Below are 12,245 nucleotides of genomic sequence, written 5' to 3'. Positions count from 1 at the left end.
ATATATATATATATATATATATATATATATATTACTGTTCTTTTTCTTAATTTCCTGGAAAAAGAAGTGCAGTTTTGTTCTTAGGGTGAGGCATTTGTTTAATGACAAGTGTTATCGGATGGCATAAGAGGAAAGCAACCTCACCTATGATGTTTTGGATCAGCTAAAGAAATGTGAAGCTAGAGACAGAAATGTCCCTGAATTTCCAACAGTAAGACTGGCTAAGTAATCATCTTGGCACAAAGCACAAAAAATGTTAGAACACACACACATGCACGTACACATGCACGCACATGCATGCACACACACAGACACAGTCCTCTTTTTGCACAGTTCTGATTGCAGGAATTCAGGTACCTTGGTTTAGCTAAACAGCATCAATCTTCCGGGACTATGGTTCAGATTTCAGTTGCCATGATGTATGACCTGTGTGTAATTTGCATAACATACAAACTTTACCGCTGGTTCTTCAGTCCACACCTCACTGTGTAAATAAAAGCTGTGCATGATGATCAATGACCAATCATATTACTTCAGTGTCTATCTGCGATTAATCACTGTGCATCTCTTATTCAGTTTGCAGACAAGCAAAGTAAAGCATGTGACATTTTACAAAAATGAATAATCAAAAGAAGAAGATGGCTAACAAAGATAAAAGTGCATCAAATAGATGAAAAGTGATAAAGACTGAAGTGAAAATCGAATGTAGATGGGTTGTGCCGTAAGTGGAGTTATAGAAGAACTAGCTGACAGGGGAATGCTGACATCACTGCCATTCCAGAACCTCTAGATAGAAAGCCAGAGGAACTTAGTGAAGGGGAGCTATGGACATAAATGAGGAAAGTGGTTTTGATGAAACAGACAAAAATGTCCCCAGAGGAAGTAACACAACCTAAAAAACTTTGCATTAAAAGAACTCTCAAAGATATTTCACAACATTTAAGGCCAAAATATAAAATGTTCAAGTAGATCCAAACATAGAAAGGAGTTTAAAATTAACCAGGGCATAGACATGTGCTTTCTATCATTTAGTTATAACAAGAAAAAAAAGACCAGCATTGCTCAAAATACTCTTCATAAATTTCTTATTAAAAAAACAAGAAAGTAAGGACCTTAAATTCCATTGTTTCTAATGTTTGAAATTACACTGTTCTAAATAAATATTAATTTTACCAATTTTATCATTTCTCATGTATTTATAACTAACTATAACAAAGTTTTTAATATTTGAAAAAAACTTTTCAAAGGCCACAGAACAATCATAATTTTTCCCATTGATTATAAAGATCACTTTTGCAGTCTCAGCTTTTGTGAACATTTTGCAGTCTCACATAATGTATAAAGCAAGGATTGCCTGTACATTCTTTATGTGATGGGACAATGCTAGCAAGAGAGTAAAGGAATCCCTTTGGACCAGTAAAAAAATACAAGTGCCAGGTTATGTATGTTAGCACTGATCATAAACTTTGAGTTTTTATGGGGGCAAGGACATTCTAGACTCAGGAACAAAAATGAGCAAGGTATTGGCAGTTTCTTGGGCACATCCAGTGGTAATCTGATGTAGTCAGTCAGCCATTTTTGAATTCCATTTATTGATGCCCACTGAGAGCATGGTATTGATGTTTGGATACAGTGGAGGACAGGGTGGGGACTAAAACATGAGAATTATGAAAAATGGAAAAGTAAGACTTCAAGAGCTTTAGAAACATGGAAAACTCATCTAATTTGAAATTTTCTCATCCCAGTTCTAAATATTCATGTAGTCTGTGTGCCAACTATGTTCTGAAGTAAGGATTGGTGTTTATATGAAGCACTTTCAAAATGAACTATATTCAATTCAATAAATACATTTTCTACCAAAATAATAATTAGTAATTGATTCTATCAGCGGTCAATTTGAAATTCAGGTTTAATAATCTGTAGGATATGACAATTTCATAAAATATGATAGAGTTATTTCTTTAGAGGAAGCATAAAGTCTCATTGGTGATGAAACACATGACTGCGTGAAGTTAAATTAGAATACAATTTATTGATAATTACCCAAAAAATGCAGACTTTTTAAAGTCAATAAGGGATTTCAAATGTCATCTAATTCAGCCCCCTATATGAGTTCATCTAATGAGCAATTTCCGTGAAAAAATGATTTTTGAATTGATCCAAAATGACACGCATTCCCTAATATTGCCAAAGAGATTCTTTGCAAATCCTCTCTAGTGTGTAGATCAAGCAGCAGATTGAATTCTATTTCTGTAGTTGCAGCTCCTTTACAAATGCAAACCACCCTTTGACTTAACCCCATACATGGGTTTCCAGCTTTAAAGAAGCAACATATTTTACCAATTTCTGTACTTTAAAGGGCAGCCTGAAGCTGTGACCCTGAGCTCTACCTACCCCCATCTTGTGCTCACTTTCTTTGAGAGACACTACTTATTTGCAATCCTGTAGTTATTGGCCTGAGTAGATGGAATCCATTTCATTTCTTCTCTGGAGATTACAAACCATGACGTAGATTCAACAGAGGGAGACTATGGATTCAAGATGGAGTAAGAGTGAATAGAAGAGACACTTCCTCAGTCATATTAATTATATAAGTGGTGTGAAGTCTGCTAATAGATGATCAGGTGGAATCTCAGAGAGCAGAGCAGAGTTTCGTTCCCCAAGTGTTCAGACTGATAAGCACAGCTTTAGTATTGTTTAAGTTATTTATGACTACAACAGTCTCATGGATAAATGTCTTTGTGGTGCTTTTAAAAATGGAAAATGCTGCTGAATAGGAAAGCAGATGGCAACTTAAATATTCATAATCCAGTGTCCCTTTGCCTTAATCATGTAGTAAACAACAGCTTGCACTGCAGTGTCTGAAACATATTAAGAATATGACTAATCTGAGTAAGTTCATTCATTAGGACATAGGGGTGAATTCTGAAGGTGATAAATGACACTCTTGGGAGTATTGTAAGAGCTATCACTAAAAAAACGAACAAAAATGATATGGAATTTTTGTGCCTAAATTTTTGTTTACACACTATTTACTTTCTTTTCTAACATGTATTTTATTAAGTTCATTTTATGAATCTCATAGTGCCAAACAGCTGGCATTCATGCACCTTAAGACTAAAAGTAATATGGGTTTAGAGAACATAGTTTAAAAAAAGTCTCCATGTATGACTTGGAGTTCAAACTAGAAAGAAGAAGGAGACAAGTTTTTTTGTTTGTTTTTGAGACAGGCTTATTAATGTGGATGGAATTTCAAATTAAACAAGAACTATGATGAAAAAGTAGTGGGGAAAACACATGAGAAAATGCTAAACTACACTAATCATTAGAGAAATGTGAATCAAAACCATATCACTTTGTACTCATTAAGATGGCTGTTATCAAAAACAAATGGACAACAGAATATAACAAGTGTTGACAAGGACATAGACAAATTGGACACTGTGCACCGCTGGCAGGTGTGTAAAGCGGTACAGCTGCCGTAGAGGACAACGTGTTGGTTCCTCAAATAATTAAACTTAGAATTACCATATGAACTGGAAATCTCTTTCTGGCTATACACCACAAAGAACTGAAAGCAGGGACCTGAGACATTTGTATACCAATGTTCAGAGCAGCATTATTCATAATAGCCAAAATATAGAAACATCTCAAATATCCATCAGTGGATAAATGGATAAACAAAATGTGGTACACACATGCAATGGAATATTATTAAACCTTAAAAAAGAAATGAAATTCTACTCAGCCACAAAAAAAAAGAATGAAATCTTGCCATTTACAATGACGTGGATAGAGGTAGAGAGTATCCTGCTAAGTGAAATAAGTCAGTCAGAAAAAGACAGATACCATATGATTTCACTCAAATGTGGAATTTAAGAAACAAACCAAATGAACGTAGAGGGGAAAAAGAGAGGCAAACCAAGAAACAGAGTCTTAACTGTAGAGAACACTGACGGTTACCACAGGGGAAGGGGGTGGGGGTCGGGGGAAAGAGGTGATAGGGATTGGGGGTGCACTTGTTGTGATGAGCACTGCATGATGTGTGGGACAGCTGAATCATCATATTTTATACCTGAAACTAATATTACACTGTTAACTAGCGGGAATTAAATAAAAACTTTAAAAGAAGGGAATGAAACTCTGGTACATGATATAACATGGATGAATGTTGTTTAAAAAAAAAGAAAAAAAAAAAAGGCTTGGATGCCTGGATGGCTCAGTCGTTAAGCACCTGCCTTCGGCTTAGGTCCTGGGATTGAGTCCCACATCGGGCTCCCTGCTCAGCGGAGAGCCTGCTTCGCCCTCTGCCTGCTGCTCCCCCTGCTTGGGCTCTCTCTGTCTCTGAAAAATAAATAAAATCTTTAAAAAAGAATAGGCTGAAACAGTAGTTAGCAGGTCCTGGGGATAGGGAGTAATGAGGAGTTATGGTTTAGAAAGATAGGTTGTTGTGTGTATATGTTTGTGTGTGTAATATTTCCATATATTATGTGAAAAGTGAATTTTAGTAACAGAAATTTTTCTTCTCTAAAGAAAAACTATGTTTCTTTCCTTTAGGTAGTAAGGATTATTGGACTGATGTTGCTTTTCTCTTACATTGGTTTTCAGAAAGTTCAATGACATATTCAATGCTATGAGCCATGTAGAGCTTCATTCATTTATTTATCCTCTTCATCTTTTTTTTAATTTTTTATATTTCCCTCATATTAAATTTTTCTTCTTCCTGATTTAGAGTCATGCACATTTTATTATTTTACATTATGGTTCTTATTTTAACTCCAGAAAGATTTTGAGATAACTAAAAGACCCCAAATCTAATAAAATAAAATGATAAACTTGGTCACAAGACAAAAACATGTGAAAATAAATAAATGCAGTGTTCAGAGTCAAAGACGAGGTTGAATCATGGTGCTGTGTGAATCTAGAGGCAGGAACACATACTTCCAACTGAGCGCTAAAGCATGCCGTGATTTATATGATTTAGGTTTAGCTGTTTGATGTGGGATTTGGTAGTAGATAAAGATTTTATGTGCAGTGGCGAGGGACGGAGTTGGGAAGGGCTTTTGTATGTGACTGATATATGTCTGTTTGCAAAATCAAGTCAGATGAACTCTTTTCCCCTCTAGGAAACTTTTCTACTTCCATCTGTTCATGTTTAGGATAAATGATGACTGTGGTTTCCTAGGATGCCCTATGGTTATGTTCACAATATCACGTACCCATCTCATTCTCTGGACCCGCAGTGTTCAGGCAGGAGCCACAAGCCACATGTGGCTACTGAGCACTGGGAGTGTGACTATTTCTTGGCTCTGAGTTTCCAAAATCACACACGGTTAGCATAAATTTAGACTCCAAGTTTGTGTAAGAACATAGACCTACTGATCTGATTTATCATGGGATGATTTTGTTTGTTTGTTTGCTTTAAATCCTTCTCCGACCCAGACCAAGACGAGCTGCTGCTTGGTTTGATGCATTGGTAAGTGATGATTTTTTTTCTTCACCAGGCTTGCACTCCTGCAAAGTCTTAGATGTAATGCAGTAGTCTCAGTACTGTCTGAAATGGACATTACAATACAATTTCCTTATTATAGCTGTGTCCACTTGTCTTGTCTCTTCTCACCAGGGCTCTTAGCAGCCAGCTTGGCTCCCTCTTACTCTCGATTTCTATTTTTCTTTCAATCTTGCAAACATACCTATATTATGTGTGGGTGTTTTTGTATTTCATCCATTATTTCCAAGAGTTTATTATGGGACTGTTTCTGACTTAGCCTAAATCTTGATTTTCTGGAGTCAGAAGTTTTTTTGATTGTATTCTGCTGTTCAGTTGAACATTGTTTAAGATTTGTAAAAGCAAGGGAGATCAGGGCAGAATTTTAGGAAGTTTTTTGTTTTTGTTTTTTTGGGTTTTTTTGTTTTTGTTTTTGTTTTTTTTTTGGTTGCTTGCATGTGAGTAGATCACAAAAGAGAAGACATTAAATCAAATTGCTATTTAATGCTTTTGATGATTACTGAAAGATCAGGTTTTATATTGAATACAAATTGAAAGAAAAAAATCACTAAATACATACTGTATGTTTTGAATGTATGTAGAATAGCTATCCCCCCACCCCCACCCTCTTCAAGAGAGTTTTATAAGTGGGAGAAATGTAAGGGGAGAAAATTGAGCTTATAACATTTGTCAGAATTATCTTTTGGCCCGTCTTCTCTCTAAGAAGAATTGTCTTTAGCAGTTGGCTTTAGTTTTATGTGGGAATTCAGGATTAGAAAACTAGCGGTAGCATTGTCTAGGTGAGAAGGGGGCAGTTAAAAAGGGTCAAGGCTATTGGCTGTATTATATTTTACTTATTTATAATTTTTAGCTTGTCTTTTTTTTATTTTTACATTCGTGCTAATAAAGAGTCTCTTGAAAAAATTAATAATATGTCCTAAAAAGTCAATTTTCTAATTTGGTGAGGTTGTGTTATGAGATTGTCACATGATATTCATTAGTATCAATGACTTGTATAAATATTTTAATTGAATTCTTAAAGGCTTAAAACAATTGGAGCAGTTTTATTGATGCTTTCAACTTTCAAGGCAGAAAATGTACAGATAGTAGTAAATGTTCCCTTACCAGACTTTTCTCTTACTATTAAAAATCTATGATTAACAAGCATTTTGTTGGTGTTGCTCTATAAAGAAAATGGCCTTCAATCTCTTAGATTTTGCAACTTTGGAGTAGTATTCTAAATACTGAAGTTCAATAAATTTTTTATTCACTGGAAATTTGAGTGCCTGTTAATGTGAGTAAGCAGTGATAAACTGAACAGATATTGCTCTTGCTTAATTGAGCTTAGAATCCAGAAGGGAAGATGGACATTACCTTTGTGATTATAAATATGATATAAAAGGAGAAGGTAGGATTTTATGAGTGCTTCTATAGAAGTGATTTAAGTCAAGATGATGCCCAAACAAGTAGCATTAGCAACACCAAGAAATTTCTGGGAGAAGGGCCCCACTCAAGTCCTACCAAGTCAGAAATATGAGGGATAACACTAAGCAGGCTGTGTTTTTGACAGGTTCTCCATGTGGCTCTGATGGCTAAGTTTGAGAACAACTGACGTTGGTCACGGTTTCTCACTCACTGATATTTGGAACAGACAATTCTTGGTCGTGGGGGCCTCGCTTGTGCTTTGTAGTCTGTGTAGCAACATCTGGGCTTCTAACCACTAACTGCCAGTAGCATCTCCCAGTTCAACAAAAATGTCACCATTATTGCCAAATGTTCCCCAGGTATGAATCCTTGTGGCCAGGGTGCCCTCTCACCAATAGCCCCCTCCATACACACATGAGATAATGTTTCCATGGAATTATCCCTTAAAAATGCTCATTAACATGTTATAATATCATGAATGAACTATTAAATTATTGAGGATGGATAATTAGAACTAGATGGGAGCGGCTTAAAAGATACAGAGTTTAAATATATGTATATATAATTTATTGTTTAAAAAACTTGTAATGAAAAGGTTCTATTTCAGTATGACTATAATTTCCAAAATCTCAGTAAATGTTATTAAGTGAGCATCTTCAAAATTTCCATCAGCATGCCAGACTCTTTGAAAGTAGCTTGCCAGTTCTCCTCTAGCTTCTTTATATGGTAAAATATTTGGAGGTGCATTGACAAAATTATTTCCATTTTACCATTTTCATTATATTGTATTTGAGAGAAATTACTTAGTTAAAAATGCTATCAATGGAAGCCAGCTGAAAATTAAGAAAGCTCAGCCTCCTGGTTTTAGGTACTGTGACAATTATATGTTTTAAGAAGTATTTCATTCATATTCAACAAATAATATTTTTTTGTTTTGGTTATTTTAAAATGTTTTTATTGAAGAAGGAACACTTATGTATTAAAAGCTGAGAAACAATTAAAAATCCACCTATAATATAATGCTAATACTTATGTGTTTCTGTACAGATAAATTTAGAATAAATGTATTTTTTTTTACAGAGTTGTGAGCAAAATTAGCTTGCTTATTTATTTATTTATTTATTGACGTATAGTTGACATCCAATGTCATATGAGTTTCAGGTGTACAAAAGAGTAATTTGACAATTCCATGCAATGCGTTATACTCAATATGATAAGTTACCATCTGTCACCATACAAGGTTACTACAATACTATTGACTATATTCCCTATGCTGTATTTTCATCCCTGTGGCTTATTCATTTTCTAACTGGAAGTTTGAACCCGCTTCATCTATTTCACCAGTCCCTTCAATTGCTCACCTCTGTGATGATCAAGTTTGTTTTCGGTATCTATGAGTCTGTTTCCGTTTTTTGTTCATTTGTTTTGTTTTTTAAATTCCACATATAAATAAAATGATATGATTTTTACCTTTCTCCATCCGGCTTAATTCACTTAGCACAGTATCCACTATGTCCACTATTTTGTTTCAAATGATAAGATATCGCTCCTTTTTATAGCTGAACACTATTCCTCTGTGTGTGTGTGTGTGTGAGTGTGTACATGTGTATTATATCTTCTTTATCCATTCATCCATCAGTGGACACTTAGGTTGCTCCTACTACTTGGCTATTGTAAATAACGCTGCAATAGACACATATCATTTTGTGAAGGAACAAAATATGAACGACTTAGGGTGTGTTGTGTGTAGTGGACATTCATTATATCCTAGAAAGGTTAAACTGGAAGTGACATTAAAGTCTGTCCAGTCTACCTAGACCACTTTACTGGCTAATGAATGGAAGCCAGGAGAGCTTAAATCAATGGTTTGAGATCACACATTTTGTTAGTAGCAGAGCCAAGATTAGAACACAATTCCTCTCGTCCAGTTTTCTTCTCTCCTTATTCTGCCTGCTCTTCAGTTTTACTTATATTAATTTACACTCATTTTGAACTGGTGTGCTTGAGACTTCTGCCGTCTTGCTATGCTTATTAGATGGGCACACCTCACTTGATTCTAGGCAGAACATTTCATTTGGGGTAACATTGATTTACAGTGACTCTCAATGACCACCTGAAATGCTCTCACATCCTCAAAAAGCTGGGCTTCCATTTAAACAAGTGGTTAAATAGGGCCTGTGCCACCACACTTCCTGACATGTAAGGGTTTTCTCTTCCATCCTGATGTCAGTTGAAGCAGATTGAACAGTAGGACTGTGTCGGTAATTGCCTCCTGGGTTTGCGTGCCCAGGATTCTGATGATACACATAATGACTGGACTCCTCCATGTTCTCAGACCTGGAAATGGGCTGCGATTCCACCTGTAAAGTTTTTGGGCCTGCCTCTATTTTTGCCCCAGCATTTCCTGGTTTTTCTAACTTTTCTGTAGACCTTCTTTATTCCCATGGACAGTTTTCTTCCTTCTTTTTAAACTTGTCCAATGTGTCCACACTTTTGCATCAAAACTCTAAATGCTTTGGTGTTTTAACATCAGAATAATAAAGAATAACACAAAATTAAATAATAATAAGAGAAGGAATTTCTGCCATTTGTGGCAACATGGATAGACCTCAAAGAGATGATTCTATCTGAAATAAGTCAAGCAGAGAAAGCAAAATAACAAACGATCTCCTATGTTAAGTCTAAAAAAACAAAACAAAACAAAACAAAACCAAAACCAAAACCAAAACCAAAACAAAACAAACAAGCAACAAAAATTAAAAAACAAACAAACGAGCTTACGGAACAGAACTGTGGTTGCCAGAGGAGAGGTAAAGGGTGAGTGAAATGGGGAATATGATCAAGAGGTACAAACTTCTAGTTCATAAAATAAGTAAGTCCTGGGGTTACTATAGTTAATAATACTGTATTATATACTCGAAAGTTGCTGGGGTGTCTGGGTGGCTCATTTGGTTAAGTGTCCAACTCTTGGTTTCAGCTCAGGTCATGATGTCAGGGTCATAAGATGAGCCCTGTGTCAGACTCCACACAGGGCGTGGAACATACTTAAAATTTTCTCTCTCCCTCTTCCTCTACCTTTTCCTCAGTTCTCATCATACGAAAAAACTTCGTGTGGTACTCATTCTGCAATATATAAATGTACTGAATCATTGTATACCTGAAACTAATAAAATGCCATATGTCAGTTATATCTTAATATTAAAACATTAAATATGGTTCAGTGCTTCTATAAATCCTTCAAATGTACTTCCAGTTGCATAAAATCATGCAAATGAAGGTAAAGCATTATGATGTTACAGAATTTTTAAGAGAGCTTTCTAAACACACAAACCAAGGAGAAAAAATAAAAGGCCTGGAGATATGATTAAAAAATGTAAGTGCAGAGTTTGTGCATGAAAAATAAAAACTTGCTGAGACAAACGAAAGACTCAATGAAAATCCCCATCAAAATTCCAGTAAGTTTTTGGAGGCACAAATTGACAAACTGTTTCTAAAATTTATTTGAAAATTCAGAGGCCCTAAAATAGCCAAGATGATTTTGAAAATGAAGAAAGAATTTGGAGAACTTGCCCTACCAAATTTCAAACCTTTATAAAGCTAGAGTAATTAAGAGATCATGGTGCTGTCATAGTATAAATCAGTACAATAGACATTGGAAATCAAGACATAGGCCTTAGGTTTGTAGTCGACTGAATCACAAAACCAAAGTGTCAAGGTGGTTCAATTGGAGAAAGGACCGTATTTTCAAGAAATGGTGATAGCACAATCATGTATCTTCCTGCACAAAGGTAAATTTGGGCCCTTGTCTCACAGGATAAAAAAATCAAGCCTGGACCATATAAAAGAGCTAAATGCTAAAGCTAGCACTATAAAACTTTTAGAGGAGGACATATGAGAACATCTTTGTTGTCATGGTTTAGACAGAGGTTCTTGTATGATACCAAAAGCATGATCCATGAAAAATGAAGATTGGCAAACTTGACTGAACACTGCTAAGGGAATGAAGAGAAAAGCCATAGACAGGGAGAAAATACTGCAAAGCTTCTATCTTATAATGATTCTGCCTAGAATATATTTGAAAACTCAAACCTCAATATTAAGAACATATTTTAAGGAAGTGGCAAGAGAGTCAAAAACATATGTTTCCAAAGAAGACACATGAATGGATAATAAGCAAATCAAGAGGTGTTCAACATCATTAATCTTCAGGGAAATGCAAAAAAACCCAAAAAACAAAAAAAACCCACAATGGAATACCACTACATACCTACAAGAATGGCTCTGATCAGAAAGACATTACTGGCTGTTGGTAGAGTGATTGGAACCCTCCTGCGTTGGGAAAATAAAGTAGTACGACACTTTGAAAGACGTTTTCACAGTTACTTTGAAATTGAAATATATGTGCTAATCAGATGACATGACTGCATAATAGGTCTATGCCCAAGCACCATGAGACTTCTATTCATGCAGAGTTGTATGAGAATGCTCATAAGAATCTTCTTATTAGGCCAAATACTGGAAACAATCCAAAGGTTTAACTGGTGAATGGATAAACAAAATGCATATATCTGTGCAGTAGAATATTAATCAGTAATAAAAAGACCAAACTCCTGATGTATGCTATAAAATTGATGAACCCTGAAAACATTATTGCATGATTCCATTTACATGAAATGTCCAGAAAAGATGAATTCATAGATTCAAAATGAAGATTGTCTGGTGCGGGTGGATGGGGCAGAGATGATGGCAAATGGACTTGAGAGAATTTTGGGAGGTTAATGGAAAGGAGCTAAAACTGGATTAATGGTGATGCTTGCACAAATCTGTAAATCCATTACAAATCTTTGAACTTTATACTTATAGTGGGTAAATGTTAAGGATATCCATTGTACAGAAACATGGGAGAAAGAGGGAAACCATTGCCATCAAAGGAGCCATTAGAGCCATTTCCACATTTAATCTCAGCCTCTGAGATATATTGAGGCTGATGTTGATAGAGGAACATCTCAAGAACATGTTTATTTTACTTGTGACAAAAACAAGGGAATTTTAAAGAGTAGAGAAAACATTTTAAGGGTAAGTCCTGTTTCCATTTATTCCATTTATGTAGTTAATTCATAGAGAGTTGTTTAGAAAAGAAAAAAAAAACTTTTCCTGAAACAATGTGTCTAGGCAGTCTTATTGGATTGACAAAGAGAGCATGCGTGAGCATATATAGCATATATAGAAAGCCTCATCTAGTTGCATGTAGCCTTCAACCACTTCCTATAACCTTATCTCAACTCCTGGAAGGAAGGAAAGTGAGGAGGAAAATATGGGAGAAGAGATTTTA

The 12,245-nt window shown here is 35.4% G+C and overlaps 1 protein-coding gene and 1 pseudogene across 2 annotated transcripts in view; one reads left to right on the top strand and one right to left on the bottom strand.

Annotated features, from left to right (window-relative positions):
- DPP10 (dipeptidyl peptidase like 10) overlaps positions 1–12,245 on the top strand; it is a 632,664-nt gene that overhangs the window by 256,832 nt on the left and 363,587 nt on the right. The window lies entirely within an intron of this gene.
- The window catches only part of LOC100464168, a 76,160-nt pseudogene that overhangs the window by 36,659 nt on the left and 27,256 nt on the right, over positions 1–12,245 (bottom strand).

Source organism: Ailuropoda melanoleuca, chromosome 2, assembly GCF_002007445.2.
Source record: "Ailuropoda melanoleuca isolate Jingjing chromosome 2, ASM200744v2, whole genome shotgun sequence".
NCBI lineage: Eukaryota > Metazoa > Chordata > Mammalia > Carnivora > Ursidae > Ailuropoda > Ailuropoda melanoleuca.
The sequence above is the reverse complement of the archived record's forward strand: the minus strand, read 5'-3'. Positions and strand labels throughout refer to the sequence as shown.